Below are 15,961 nucleotides of genomic sequence, written 5' to 3'. Positions count from 1 at the left end.
AGCAGGGACCTGATGTCATCGGTATCTGCGATGAGGGTGTTGTCTGTGCTGTGTTTAGCTTGGAAACGGGACTGCAAGGGGTCTAGGGATCCGTTAGTCTCGAGGAAGGCGGAGAGTTGTTTGTTGACAGTCTTCTCGATGAGTTTGGCAGTAAAAGGGAGGTGCAAGATGTTGCGGGAATTCTTGAGGTCCGTGGGCTCCGCAATGGGTTTCTCCAGGAGGGTGCTGAGCTCAGCATGTTTCCAGCTCTCCGGGAAGGTGGTGGAAGCGAGGGAGCTGTTAATGATGTCCCGGAGTTGGGTTGCGATAATGGAGTAGGCTTCGTTAAAGATGTGTTGTGGACAGGGGTTGGTTGGCAAACGGGAGTGTATGGTGTTCATCATGCGGGTGGTGTCTTCGGAGCTGACCGATGTCCAGGTGCAGAGGGTGGTGGTGGGTGGCGCATGTTTGGTGGTTTGCTGCGTTGTCTGTGTGCTGAAGATGTTGTGTATGTCGGCGATCTTGCAGTGGAAGAACGAGGCAAGTGAGTCGCTGAGGTCTTGTGAGGGTGTGATGCCTTTGTTGCAGACGTAGTGGTTGGTGAGCTATTTGACGATGCTGAAGAGTTCTTACAGTTGTGGGTGTTTTTGTCTTGTGGTTCTCTGACTGTTGTCCTTTTGGTGTTTGGGATAAGCTTGTGTTGTTCACAGACTGCGTTCTGGAGGGCTGTCATGTTTCCTGTTTACTGGTCATTGCGCAAGGCTTTCTCAAGGGTGCTGCATGTTTTATTTGGATTTTGATGTTGTTGTACAACAAGGATTTGTTGCTGCCAGGTCTGCTGGGAGGATACTTCAGCAGTGCAAGCTCATTTGCAAAGTTTTTGAGCCACCGTGTGAGGTTGCAGGCAGCTTCGTTGGTCTCTGTCGTGTTTGTGGGAGGGTTCTAGCTAAGGGAGGTGGTGAGCTGGTCAGCAGTGATCTTTCTCCAGCTTCTATGGGGAACCTGTAGCAGGTGGTGGTGGGTCGTGGTTCTCCTGAAGTATAAGTGAAAGCAGCTGTGATCTGTCCAGTGTAGTACGGTGGAGTGGCTGAAGGAGATGTGCTTGCTGGAGGAGGAGACGGGGTCAAGCATGTGGCCAGCGTAGTGGGTGGGGGTGTTCACCACTTGCTTGAGTCCGAGGTTGGCGAGGTTGGCCAGCAGGGTGGTGGTGGTGTTTTAGTCATTATTGTTCTCCCGTTGGAAGTTGAGGTCCCCAAGGAGGATGTAGTCTGAGGGGGTTAGGCCCTGCGAGCTGACAAAGTCTGCGATGGGTTTGCAGAATTGTGTGCGTGGTCACAGGGCTCTGTAGATGAGAGTGCCTCTTAGGGTGGTGTTGGAGCCATCCAGAATGGCTATGGCAATTTGGGGGGCAGAGGAGGCATTCATCCAGTTTTATGTGAGCATGGCAACATCTGGTGATGTTGTGTCAAAGAGGTTCCTGAGTTCAACAGTGTGCCTGGGTACAGAGCAGGTGTTGAGCAGGATGCACTTGAGGTGGTTGTTGCTGGGGCCTGGCCTGGCGGATGCGGTGCTGGTCCGGAGGCAGGTGAACCCTGCAGGGTTGGCAGGTGAAGGTTCTGTGTGTGCATTTGTGGCTGGCTTGGTGGCAGGTGGTGTTCCAGCCAGTGTTGAGTGCGTGGAGGGTGGAAGCATCGTTGTTCAGAGCGGTAGCCTGGTATCGTTGAGGGCCAGGGGTCCTGGCGCTGTGCGCCGTCCATGCGCAGACGGGCACAGATGGGCTTACCTTTGTTGCGCATTCGGCCCTACAGCGGTGCCTCTGCTGCACAACAGCAAACTTGCTATATTGTATGAAAATTAATACCACTCAACACTCACACAGGGTACTAAATCAGAAGGGATGAGGGCAGGCACAAGGGGACCCAGAAGGCAAGGGGCACAGGCAGTCAAGGGGGGCCAGGCAGTAATCACACAGGTGAATCACTGTCGATCTGAGATAGAGTAAAAGCTGGAAGAGCGGACAGGGCAGGTGGAGCAGCAGCAGAGGGTAACCGGACTATCCAAGGGTCAAGGGTCGCAGTCTCCACTTCGCAGCGGTCCACTTCGCAGCGGCTGCGATATCAGGGGAGGAGGGGTCAGCTGGGAGGCGGGAGGCGAGGACAGCCAATGGGATCCAGGGCATGATATGACACGGGTGGCAGCATGTGGAATGACAAGCCCGGATGCGCTAGCACCGGCAAAGTGTGGCAGCTGACGAGCTGCCTCACCCCTAATGGCAACTTTGTGCTCCAAAATTTACAAACTGGGCACCAAACATGCCACCCACCCGTTGAGCTCCATACATTGGGTCTCAGGGGAGTGAGTCTCATTGGGTCTCAGTGCAAGTGCTGTGAAAAATCCGGGGCAGTCTTTATTACTTTGTCCTGGGGCTGTATTCCTGGTCATCTATACTGGGAGGTAGTGTTGAGATACTTGCACACCACAATGGGTTTGCAGTTGCCGTGTACACCTCTGGTTTGACTACTTCCTCATACTCTGCACATTAAAGGGACAGTGGCCAGGTTGATCATAATTGGTCTCAGACGGCATATACGCCACATCTTATTTACACAGGGTAGTAGGGTGTAGCCAGCTATAGAGTGCTGGCTGGATGACTTGGATTACTGTAAGGGCCCTGTCAACTTATCCTGGAGAACTGCCGAGGACGTCTCAACCCAAGTACAACTGGGGTCCACTGCTGAGTTTCCTTTCTCCTCCTTCACCTGCAAGTGTCACCAAACATTCTTCCACGCGTCATACTTTCCATAGTTAATTGTAAACCGTGGTTGATGCGACACCTATGTTATTATGCAATGAATAATATGAGGTATGAACCTTTAGTTTTTGTGCATGCCCATGCTGTATTATCCACTGACGTCTCTTGTTTTTCAAGTATGTACTGCCGTAGATTGCAGTATTACTGGGTTATGTTGTGAATAGGTAAAATAACAATGTAATGAGGGAACAGTCCTGTATCAGCTCGATTTTTGAGGGTCAGTCTCCATATACATAGAGGTATACCAGGTAGTCTGCATCTGCCTCACATGTGTCAGCGTCCTCCATAGAGCCTTAGCAATTTTGCACACATTGTAGTGTGCTACTGGGTCACTGACGGTAAGTGACATGCAGCAGTACTACACTAGCACACTAAATGGGAACATGTCAGTCTCTCCTGTGGTATTCATCATGCCTGTCCGGCACAGGACATGCACAGTGGGAGTTGTGTTGCAAGTTTGCTTGTGAGTGATGTTTCTCCGTCACACATGCATGTTTCACACATCTTGCAACTTTGGGGACGGGGACAGGGATGTACAACTCACAGTGATTTTGGTCTATGTATCTGGCTACAGTGCCCACAGTTCATGGTGTGAATGTGTCTGGTGTGGGGTGATGTTTTTGGACATCTTGGGGCAGATTTACGAGCCCCTTGCATCTCATTTACAATGCTGTAGCGTCACTTTTGTTTTGGGGTACTTACAACGTGACGTATCTGGGAGGTGCGGCACGCTGTAATGGCCTGCACCACATGTAGCAGAGTGAAATCTACAAGATTGCGCTCAGTCACTTTTAGGCCCATGCTGCGTCTAAACCCTGCGCCTGCCTGAAGCAGGCATGAGGATTGACGCAGCATTAACTAGATATGGCACCCAGAGCATTGCTGGATCTGCGTTGCGCTTGTAACGCAATTCCAGCAATGCGTCACTTTTACCGCACAGTTGCATCACGCATCTGTCCCATTTTGGTAGCATGGTGCACCGCATTGTAAATGGCGCCCATCCTTGATGGCGGAGCTGTGGCGCACAATAACTGGCGCATCCTTGCTGATTAGCAGGAATGCACCAGTTATTGTAAATATGCCCCCTTGTATGTGATACAGTAACATTGATATTGGTAGATTTCAGTTTTGCATGTATGTGCTGTAGATGCAAGTGGTATGTTGGATTACTACTTACCAACTAGGACTGCATTCCCATATGTTCCATCCTGGAAGCGCTGGTTGATGACTGACTGCTGGAACATATACGAATCATGCACACTCCCTGGGAACTTTGCTATGACATTTGTGAACATTCCACGGTGGTCCACTATTGCCTGCACATTCATTGAGTGCGTGTGCTTTCTGTTTCTATATATGTGTGCCCTGTCCGCAGGTGGCACAAATTGGATATGTGTGCAGTCTATGGCACCCAGGACTTGTGGGATTCCAGCTATGGCGTAGAAACCCTGCTTGACCAGGAGCTGTTCACGCACAGTACTGGGGAAGTGTATTTCCTGGGGTATCAGGCTGATAATGCCATCCAACACAATTGGGAGGAATCTGGAAAAGGCTGCCTGTGAGACACCACCCACTCTGGATGTAGTGGGTTGAAAAGTCCTGGAGGCCAGGAAATGCAGCACAGCCAGTAGCTTTGTTTGCGGGGGGATATTGGTTATCCGCTGGGTTGGTGGTGTGAGCCTGTGGCCTATGTGGTTCAGTATATAGTCAATGGATGTCCGTTTGAGCCTGTAGTGGGCTATGATATCCTGTGGTTGTAGATCTCCAAGGACAAGTCGAGTGCGCATTGGCCGCCATCGTCTTTGGCGCTGCCTTGCTGGTGGTCCTGGAGGCGGTGGTCCTGGAGGCGGTGGTGGTGGTGGCGGTGGTGGCGGTGGGGGCTGTGGCCATTGTGGGACTCCAAGCTGTATGATTACTACCTCCATGCCGTCTGCAGGTCCTCAGCTTTGTGGTGGGGCTGGGCTTGGCTAGGTCTCCTTTTCTATGGTCTTTTTATCCCCAGTTTTGCTTTTTTAGAACTGCTTTTAGCAGTTCTTATTTATCTCCAACTAAGGGGCCTTAGCGGGAATTTTTTTGTCGCTGAGCATGTCTAGGCGATAGTTGATAATAGTGCGCTAGCGTGTAAGTGACTTTTTTTGTGGAATTTAGCGAGGGTACGCCTATCTTGCATATCATTAGCGATATTTATCGCTTCCGCACATTGCAATATTTTTTTTCCTTGCTAACGCATGGGAACTGTCGCTAACAGTAGTTAGCGGCAGCTAGCTAATAGTGCGATAATCTTATCGCCGCTTTAGCTGGGATTTTCCCCGCTAAAGCGGCGATAGTGCCCTTGGTAATATGCCCCATTATTTCCAATACCTACTTACTTTTTTACGAATGGCTCCTTGGTTAACATGGCAGGAGCACAGCAAAGTATTGCTGATTTGTTTGTAGAATCTCGAGACAGATGTCTGTTCTGACTGGTCACCCAAAATTCTTGCAAACTGCACACTTATCTTTTATGGCCATCATGGCCCCAGAGGCTGAAATGAATTCAAGCATTCCACCCTTCAATTTTTTGTATACTTTAATCCTAAATGGAATGGGTATACATGGGTCTTGTACACACTGTGTCAATGGAGCCAAGCTGCACCTGGCTGATGAGCCATAACTAGAGGAAAACCTGTTGTGGGTTGCTTGCGTTCCAGTTCTGGAAAGACCTGGACTGATAGTTTGGGCTTGACTGTTCCCACTGGAGCAGGTTAAAGCCTGATTTCCATATGGCTAGGCGCAACCTGAAGTGGCATGGTTTACAAAATAACAATGGATTGGGATGTAGACTCAAGTAATTACCAGTGAGTGAGATTATTCAAAGTATTCCATCCATCACTTTTTGTAGGCTTTAGTGTGTTACCCTAAGTGGAACAGTATGACCAGATGTGGGTATTGTGCACACTGTGTCACTGGAGCCAAGCTATACATGGCTGATGAGCCCTAACTAGGGTAAAACCAGTTGTGGGTTGCTTGCTTTATGGCTCAGAGAGTACCTTGCCTGGCGGTTCAGGCAGGACTATTCCCACTGAAGGAGGGTCAACAGTGAAAGGGTTGGAGAAACATGTGAACCAAAAACATACTTTGTCCACAGAACTGAATGACCTGCTCCACCCCTCGCAATCTGGGTTTCGAGCAGGTCAAAGCACTGAATAATCTCTTCTTGGTGGTACTGAGTACTTGAGGCATCAACTGCATATTGATGGAGCTGCTGCACTGGTTTTGCTTAATCTCAGTTCAACATTTGACACTGTAAATCACACCTTGCTCCTTCAAAGACTAGATTGCCTGGGAATAAAAGATATGGCCCAGTCCTGGCTAAAAACTTTTTTTGCAGGACTATACCATATGGTGCATACCAACCAATACTTGTCAAAAATCCACCCCTTAGGGTCAGATGTGCCTCATGGATCTACTCTGAAAATTGTGGCCTCACTCTTTTCCTGTATGCGGATGATACACAAATAATTGTATCTCTGTCATTTAAGTACTACCAGAATGCCAAGGCCCTTAGCTCCGGTGTCCCCCAAGTCTCATTATGGATGAGTGCTAACTCCTTGAAACTGAAGACAAGAAGGGGTGCTGTTACTGGGCAACCTCCCCAATCCTTGGGGACCTCACATGTGGCCCAAAACTATGGGCCACCCGTCCGAGCAAGTGCAGTCATAAAGAGTTTAGGAGTCTGGTTGGATGAAAAACTTACCATGATTCAACAGACCAACAGGGTGGCAGATACATGTTTTGGTATCTTGAAGTGGCTCAGGAAGATCCTTCACTGCCTTCCTACTTCTGCCCAGAGAACCGTACTCCAGGCCCTGGTTGTTTCTAGGCTGGACTATGGAAATATTCTGTACCTGGGAGGTCGGAAAAATGGTGCTTAAATGCATCCACATTGTACAAAACTCTGTTGCATGCCTGATCCTCCCCTCTCCCAAATTAACCTCCACAGCCAATATGCTAAGGAACTTACATTTGTTGTCCGTTGAATGGTCGGTGCAATTCAAGGCATTGTGCTAAATGCACAACCTGGCAAACCCAGGACCCTGTTACTTTAGATCTCTGGTGTCCTGGTATATAACTGTTTGTTCGCTACATTCCAGTCACCTCATCTGGCTGCAATTCCTAAAATTAGGAAATACTGACATGGAGGCTAAGCATTCTCCTTTCTGGGACTGAAACTTTAGAATAATATGCCTCTGACACATAGAGAATGCTTTTCACTCTCTCTGTTTTGCAAATTGTCAAAAAATGTGGCTGTTCTCATCCTTCGATTGATCTTTGGCTTAACCTGCTTTCTGTATTGAGCTCAGTGCTGGGAAACCTTCTTTTAGGTAGCCATGCACTTTACAAAATATTAATAATAATAATAATAATAATAATAATAATAATAATAATAATAATCTGTCACTTTTTCTGTGTTTTAGTATGTTGCCCTTAGTGGGATAGTTTGCTCATGCATGGGTTCTGTGCACACTATGTCACTGGAACCAGGTTGTACATGGCTGATGAGCCCTAGCTAGGGTGAACCCAGTCCAGGGTTGGTTTTGTTCTGGTTCAGGTGGGACCTTGCCTGGTTGTTCCGGCAGGATGGTTCCCACCGAAGCAGGGTCAAGACTGATTTGGTTATGGCTGGGTCCACAATGAGGTGACATAGTATGCAAATTAACAATGGACTGGGATTTTGAGGGCAATTAAAGCCATGTATTGTAATCCGGTGGCTAGGGTCTCAGTTATGGGGCATCAATCTGATAAAATAATAATCAAGAGGGGGAAGCGCCAGGGGTGCCCCTGCTCTCCAATTCTTTTCTCTATGTATATAGATCCCCTTATACAAAGAATCCTGGCCTCAGGACAAATAAGCCCGGTGGTGGTCAACGGATTCACCACCAAACTATTGGCCTATGCAGACGATCTGGCAATACCTACTGTGGATCCCCACCAAGCAATGCCGGAAATAGTAAAACTCGCCAAAGAATTTGGCATCTGCTCTGGGTACAAGTTGAATGAGGGGAAAACCCAGATCATCTGTACCAAGAATATTAGGAAAAGTGATCATAGGTATGTAGAGTGTGCCACATATCTTGGGGTTAAAATTAATTCATCAGTTGAGAAGATGGTTGAGGAGAACTATCTTCCGCTGCTGGGCTTAATTGAAACAGAGCTTAGAAGAATTGATGTGCTGCACCTATCCCTTATAGGTAGGGTGAATGCCCTAAAGATGACTATGTTTCCCAAAATATTATATCTTTTTAGGGCTATTCCCCTATTTATAGGGGAAACAATGATCAAAATAATTGAATCCACGTTTGTTAGATTAGTGTGGCAGTACGGCAAAATCAGACGCTCAATTAATTATCTATCACTACCGGTAGATAGGGGCGGTCTGTCATTTCTGAACCTAAAATTTTACCATTTGGCATGCCTGTTCACACAAATGAATATACTGATTTAATCTGAACCCTTGCCAGAAGTAGGGTCTAATGAGAATCAAGATCCTCCCTCCATTTATGAGCTATTGCTGGGTAGAAAAGCATATGGGTTATTGCAGTGTGAAGTGGAACGGAGATTCTATAGTAGGATGAGATATAAGATTATCGAAGGGGTTTGGTGGACGTGGAAATCCATAGGCAAAACTCTAGGAATCCCTAAAATAAATGCTAATAATAATCTGTGGAAATCAAGTCTATTCACCCATCTTGGACAGAATGAGTATAGTTTAATTTGGAGGGCACAGGGGATAAGATGCTTGGGCGATATCATGCTGGGAGAGGATATATTTAGTTTTATTGAAATACAGCGGAGGTTTGGGATCCCTGGAAATCACTGGATGTTATATTGGCAAGTCGCTCAAATTATTTCAGCAATAAGACCAAAACTAGTGATGATACCAGACTGCCAACTGATTGAGTATATAAAAAGAGGGGGAAGGAAGATTGGTACTGCCTATAATTTTCTGGTTACTGGGCTCCCAGACGATCTGGATAAAACTGAGGTGGCTTGGTCACATAAATTGGGGGACCCGGACGTAGATATAGATTTGGCCTTACTTTTAAGCAGTAAAGTATTTCGAGCATCAAAAGAGGGGCCCAACACTACAAGACGGTGTTTAACCTCTACTACCCCCCGCGAAATTGTATGTGTGGGGGTTAAGGGAAGACGATAAGTGCCCAAGATGTAACACAGGCCCAGCAGATTTGATACATATGTTTTACGGCCGCTCTAGTCTGGCCCCAATCTGTGGTGAGATTACAACCTTTCTGAGGGGGCTGCTAGGTAATACCATCAACCTATCCCCCACGCTGGTTCTTTTAGGAACGGACTCTAAACTTAAGGTTGGGAAACACGCACAAGCATTGGTATTTATTTCCGCTGCAGTACTACGTATGCTAATCTCTGCTGGGTGGAAAGATTCTAATGCCCCCACTTTCCAAATGTGGATGTCTAGTCTGCTGGGTCTTCACAATCTGGAAGCCTGCCTTTATGAATTAAAGGGAAGAAAGAAACAGGAGTTTGGTAGGAATATTTGGGCACCGGTTAAGATCTGGAGGAACTCCGATTCATGAGTTTTGTGAGGATGTAGTCCCTTTGTTTTCTTTTTCAAGAATTATGATTGCATGTTATTAACGTTTGTAGAGCTCTGATTAATTTATTGCATACTGTGAATTTTTTACATTCTATAATATATATTGTATTATCATTGAACTATGTCAACTAAATTATTGCATATGATGAATGTTGAATTTCTATTTTTCCGGATATGTATTGATTTTGTAATCGTAACTGCCTTATCTCTAATCAAATAAATAAAAAAAAACAATGGACTGGGATTCAGCCTCGAGTGATTACTTGTAGCTGAGATTTATTTAAGCATTCAATCCATCACTGGAGAGGTGTGGCTCAATGGTTAGAGGCGGCAGACCCGAGTGCAGAGAACGGCCCGGGACCAGGGTTCGATCCCCGACGCGGCAGGGTCTTGGACCAGGATCAGCGGACTGATAATTCTCGCATCGGTGCCTACTCCGACCAGGGAGCACACTCGGCAACTCTGGGCATTAGCTTGCCTCATCTCCACAACGGCCCCACACAAACGCCGGGGATGCCTGGTTTCACCTTGGAGACCCCCAGGAGGGACTATCTCACAGGGAAAGCCAGGACGGGTTCCCCAGCGGTCTATAGCGCTACGAGGCCTCCGGGTAGCAGTGCGCTTTACAAGACACAACAATTTACAACAATTTACTTTTCTTATGCTTTAGTGTGTTGCCCAAGTTGGACAGTATGCCCAGACATGGGTCCAGTGCACACTTGATCCCTGGAACCAAGTTATACATGGATGATATGCCCTAACTAGGGTGCAACTGCTCCTAGGTTGCTTGTGTTCTGGTTCAGGGAGGACCGGGCCTGGCAGTTCAGGCTGAACTGTTCCCACAGAAGCAGGGTCAAAACTGGCCATACCACTTAGTTGGCATTATGTGCAAATAAACAATGGACCGCGATGTGGCCTCGAGTTATTACCAGTGACTGAGATTAATTAAGCATTCCATCCATCACATATTGTATGGTAGAGTTTTGCCGGTAGCAATTTTGTCCTATCAACCCAGTCACCAGGCTATTATTAGTAGTAATCAGCAAAGTAAACACATGTTAAAACATTATTTAATTAGTAGTACAAATCTTCTGATTTAAATGACACATTTGTAGTGCTGAAAATGGAAAATCTTTCTCTGGAACCAGCATATTGGTGGTGAGGAGAAACAGCATTGAGCTAGGAATGGCAATGTATACAGAGAGGAGTATTGAGGAGCAGAGACAATTGAAGTCAACCAACAGTACATTTTTGCTAAGAGTGCCCCGAAGAAATTGACAGTCGTGGAAAAGATAACTGTTAAATTGCAGTGATATACTTAAGGTTTTTTTCATAGAACCTTTTAAATTAGAAACTGAACTTTTACACACATAAAAAAATGAAACTAACCTCTACATATTTTCTTTTGCCTTTTTCATCTCTTCACTAGAAAAACAATATGTGAACTTTTTGCAACAAACCAAAATAGGACCCTACATCTCAAAACTCCACATCCAAATAAGAAATATAATGGGACATATCAGTAAAAAATATAAAAGTTAAGTTATGGAAGCAAACATGTAGATTTCATTGAATAACGTGCAGCGGATTATACAAAAACAGCTTTTACTATTTTTAAATCAAATACAGATCCCAAAAATGCTATTGAGGTCATTTCCTCTACCTCACAGAAGGGCAAACCATTCCAAACATACTTTGTCTACAACTACAGTTAAGAGCTCAGCAGTATACAAAAACTACTAGAATGGTTGATACGGAGGGTACCACAGCAGATATGAAGCTATAAATGTAATTGATAATAATCACAAACAAGATATGTGAGAGGTTGAGGTAACATTTTCCAGTGCTTGAAACAGTTCTCCTAAAGCTCAATGGCTCCAAGTGGACATTTTTTTGGAAGATTATGAATATAGTCTACCAACTCAAAATATAGTCTAACTAGCCTGTGTCCAAGATAAAAAGAACAATTTCTAGAAGGAGAAGCACGGAAAATATATAACCCAGTCCCAAAGACTTTTTCTGAAATAGACAACCCTGACCAAATAACTCCAACTGGCCACTGTGGAGCCTGAAAACAGAGAGGGGGAAAGAGCTATGACTGCCTTCTTACCACATCACTGGGTACTTCAATTCCTGTGATCCTCCTTTTTGCCCTAACGCGCTCATAAAGCTTGATGCAGCCCCAAGGCGCGTGTAGCCGCTGAAGAGCCTGAAAACGGAGAGAGAGAGCCGTGCTTGCTTTCTTACCGCACCACTGGGGACTTCAATTCCTGTGATCCACCTGGTCACCCTAAATCAGTCATAAAGTGTGACACAGCCCGCTGCACAGGATGTGCATGGGGACATGCACAGACTGGGGCCCCCTCTGACTCTTGAGAACGGAGGGGGTCTTTTGCTCTTTGCTGGAAGGCCTCTGTGCAAAAAATGGGTAAGAAAAAAGGCAATGACCTACCACCTGGGAGGGAGATAGTTAATACCTTAGATGCCTTTTTGTCGAGGACTGCAAATGTTCTTTCACAAGAGATAGAGCTTACTGAGTGTTGCCTCTCCTTGGAACAGTGTAGATGAAATATGGACTCAATTTTAACTATAACTTTAACTATATCTCGACCGCCTCTAAGGTCTGGGAGTGAAGCTCTCGATATTCCATCTATTTGCTCATTGCTAACCAAACCAACAACTCATCCAGTAGCTAAGAGGAAAAGGGGTGGGAGGAATTTAAGGCCAAAGCCTACAAAAACCACTAGAGCAACAAGAGTGTTGGTTTTTACAGAAGGCCCAAAGAGCACGGATCAACCACCTCTTTATAAACTCTTCCATTTGATGAAAGATGAGGACGTATGGCTAGAATTGGAAAATATGGTTACCCTTTTGCTCCAGCCACTATCACACAGACTAACGAAGGTAGAGAAAAGTCTAGACTTCCTTGGTTAAGTTGACATTTAGGGGAAAGCGGATCAAACATTCCGGCAACCTTTCCTCAGGGGGGTGTTCTGCAGGTACAAGGGAGATTCCCTGGGGGGGAATCTGACCCTAATTTATTAAACCCATCTAATGATTTTTAAATCGACCCTACCTCTCGCTTTCCTAATCGAGCCTCCCTTAGCCTCTCAATCCTTCGTACAGCAAATGAAATATGCAGAGGTGAAAAAATAGACTTAAGTAGATTTTATGGTAGTCAGAGATTAGGTGACTTTAGGGGGGAACACAGAAGTGGGTGCCTCTGAGACCAGTTCACAAAAGACAGCTACATCCGACTCTATATCTTACCCATGCCGCTTCACCACTTGCCCTGGTTCTGGAAAATGTTCCTGTGTTGAGAAAGGGTCAAAGGAAATCAACGGAACAGCTCATGGCCAACTCCATCCATTGGTTAACCACTCACATTAGAATTTCAAAAGTAAGTGATGTGGGTTTGGTCAGTGCATAATCATGGCAAGGAGAGTGGGGTGGGTGGGTCATTCAATCAAAGAACTGACAGGGTGGGTGGGTCCCGGTGGGCCCCTCAATTAAAGAACTGACAAGGGATTGACTAGTAATCAATTTTAATGATAAAGGTGTTGTTAGATTTCCCCTAGGTCAGCTTTATAAAGCTACCCTACCTGGGACCCAGATCTTTTTGCTACCACTGGAACACTTTTATAGTCACATCTTACCTTACAGGAATAATCCCCAGAAGAGACCTTAATGACAAGGTTGGTTGGTAATGTACATTTTGGTAGCTTGGGTGGTTGGGGCTGAGAGTAGAACATCGATTTGACCCTTTGATAGATTTAGAGGTCTGTAACTGACTACCCACAGCAGTTATAAATCAAAGTGTGGAGGGGGCCCCAGGGTCACTATCTTAGAAGGAGTAAAACCCCCTCAGAGCCGCCCATAGGGGAGTATATAATAAGTATAAAGTTAGCTTCCTAGAATGTGGCGGGCATTGGTTTAAGCTGGGAAATGTGCATTGGTTGGCCTATTGGTAGAACCAGGATATGCTATGCCTACAGGAACCTTGGTTGGACCAGTGACCACATATTTGTTGTCGTGTATCTCTCGTTTCGAACGGAAGCAACTCCATCTCTTTAAGGAATAGCTAGAGGGTGCCTACTGTTTTTAATATTGAATAACTTCTCAAAAAGAATTAAGAAATTTGAGAGCCTGTGCCCTTATTTTCATCTCCTGTTGTTTGAGGGGGATAGTGACCGGGATTGGCTTCTAATACATTTTAATAACAATAATTTTGACGGGAACATGCAGTCAGTAGTGGATTTACTGGACAAAGAGGTAAACAAAATTTGCAGAGCCATTACAAAAAAAGGTTTAAATATTTTGAGGGTAGGTGATTTTAATGTCCAGCCATGTAAATACGAAATGAACATGGTATGCAGCCTAGTAGATACAATGGGTGACCCAATTTACCATTTCATGCACCACGAACATAGCAATAGCTCAAACAAGTTTCCATTTGTCAGAAACCTGGAAATAATTATTAGATCAGACCTGCTTATGGGGGATCTCCTAAAGACCTTTACTCGAAATGAGTATGAATCCACAATTGATTTTGTTTTAGTATCCGAATATTACTGCCGAAAGATCATACAAGTGGACACAGAATTTTCTAGCTTTAGTGACCATGCAATTCTCTTTATACTGATGACAGTGGAGGATTGTAGTTCCGTGTCAACATTGAAAATTTAGGATCCAATTTTGCCCATAAAGAACTGCTATCAATTAAAATGGGGCCAAATTGATAAGTTGAAAATAGTCCCTCAAATCCTATTTAATAAAAGGAAGAACGTTTTAAACTGTCTGGACATTGAGTGTTCTTCCGTTTTTATACCTTGCAGTTTTTCAAAGGGCATATGCAATCTTTATGACTTCTTTAGATTTGAGGATTGATGAATCTAAATCCTCTGTCCTTTTAACAGGGATTCCTCACTCTAAAAGAACACACCATGTTTTATAGCGACGCATAGATTAGAGGTGGTAGATACCTTTCCCTACCTAGGGATCGCATTTGATAAAAACCAGTCCTGGTCAAACATGGAGGATAACAGGGCTTTAGTGATGGCGAGAAGTATGGCAACCATCTCGAGTTTTGCTAAGAAAGAAGATATATCAGTAAAAACCATTATCTGTGGCAAATTATGGGGCTGGGAAGGAGGTATGGCTCTAATGGATTCTCTTCAAAACCTTGAGGATAGATTTTTTAAATGTCTTGTTTCCCTCCCCAGCTCTTGTTCTAATTACACCTGCCACTTAGAACTGGGGTTAACATATGTGACGGAAACCATAAGGTTAGCGCCAATCTTGCTGTGGAAGTCAATATGGCGCAGGGATTTGGTAAATTTAACACAAACATTCATAAAATAGTGCTTGAAACTGGATAACTCATACAAAATCGCATGGCTGCAGTATGTAAGGTCAGCCTTGACAGTAAGGAGATTAGAGGAATTGTTAACTAACCCCAGTGTGTGCAAATGTAAATGTAAATGTATAGGCATTTATATAGCGCACTACTTACCCGGAGGGTCCCAAGGCGCTTCGACCGCTGCGAAACCCTTCCCGGCTTCCCTGAGAGATGGTCCCTTAATGGGTATCTCCAGGGTGAGACCAGGCATCCCCGGCGGTCTGGTGGGGCCGTTAGTGAAGATGAGGCAAGCTAATGCCCAGAGTTGCCGAGTGTGATCGCTGATCAGAGTGGGCACCGAGGCGAGAGAATTATCGAGTCCGCTGACCCTGGTCCAGAAACCTGCCGCGCCGGGAATCGAACCCTGGTCCCGGGCCGTCCTCTGCTCTCGGGTCTGCCGCCTCTAACCAGTGAGCCACACTACTTCACTGATGATCACAAAGAAGTAAGTAAAGGCTATCTTTTTATCTAATGCAGCTTTCGTCCGACAGGAAATTAATCAGACAAAGCTAACAGTTCTAATCTACCAACTGCCGAAATTAGAGGTGGAATATTCATATTTGGAGAGAATCGCAAACCTACAGCATAGATATATCTTGCTGAGGTTCTGCCCGAACCTTATCCCTCTGATGTTGGGTTTTCCCATGAGGAGGTTTTGTCTCACTGATCTGACAACTTGCCCATGTGATAATAGTTCAGAGCAGACTGACCTTCAGATATTATTATTTTGTGGCTTTTATAAGGAAGTAAGAGGAAGATTTATTCTACCAATTCTCGCAGCGGCGAGCCAGAACGCCAGTCACCAGTCGCCATTCCTTCCTCGGTGAGCAGTGAGCAGTGAGCAGCGGTGAGCGTCCCTCAGCGTTTCAGCGTTTCAGCGGCAGCCCCGCCCGCCTCCCGCCTGGCTCGCACCTGGTTCCGGCACTCAGCAAAAAGTTCTCCCGGCTCCCGGCTTCTTGCTCCCGGCCCTTGGCTCCAGCGCCCTTGGCCCCCAGCGCTAGTACCTGGCATCCGGCAGGGGTTTGAGCAAGCGGTGGGAGCCAACGGGTGGAATTGGTGTCCGGATTGACGCGGCGCTCAAACTCAATCTCCCCGAGGCACTAATTCTGGCAGGCTGACTGCTGTGGACCGCTGCTGGCAGTGAGCGGCCGCGGTA

This window comes from Lissotriton vulgaris, chromosome 4_1 (genome assembly GCF_964263255.1).
Source record: "Lissotriton vulgaris chromosome 4_1, aLisVul1.2, whole genome shotgun sequence".
Lineage (NCBI taxonomy): Eukaryota > Metazoa > Chordata > Amphibia > Caudata > Salamandridae > Lissotriton > Lissotriton vulgaris.
The sequence above is the reverse complement of the archived record's forward strand: the minus strand, read 5'-3'. Positions refer to the sequence as shown.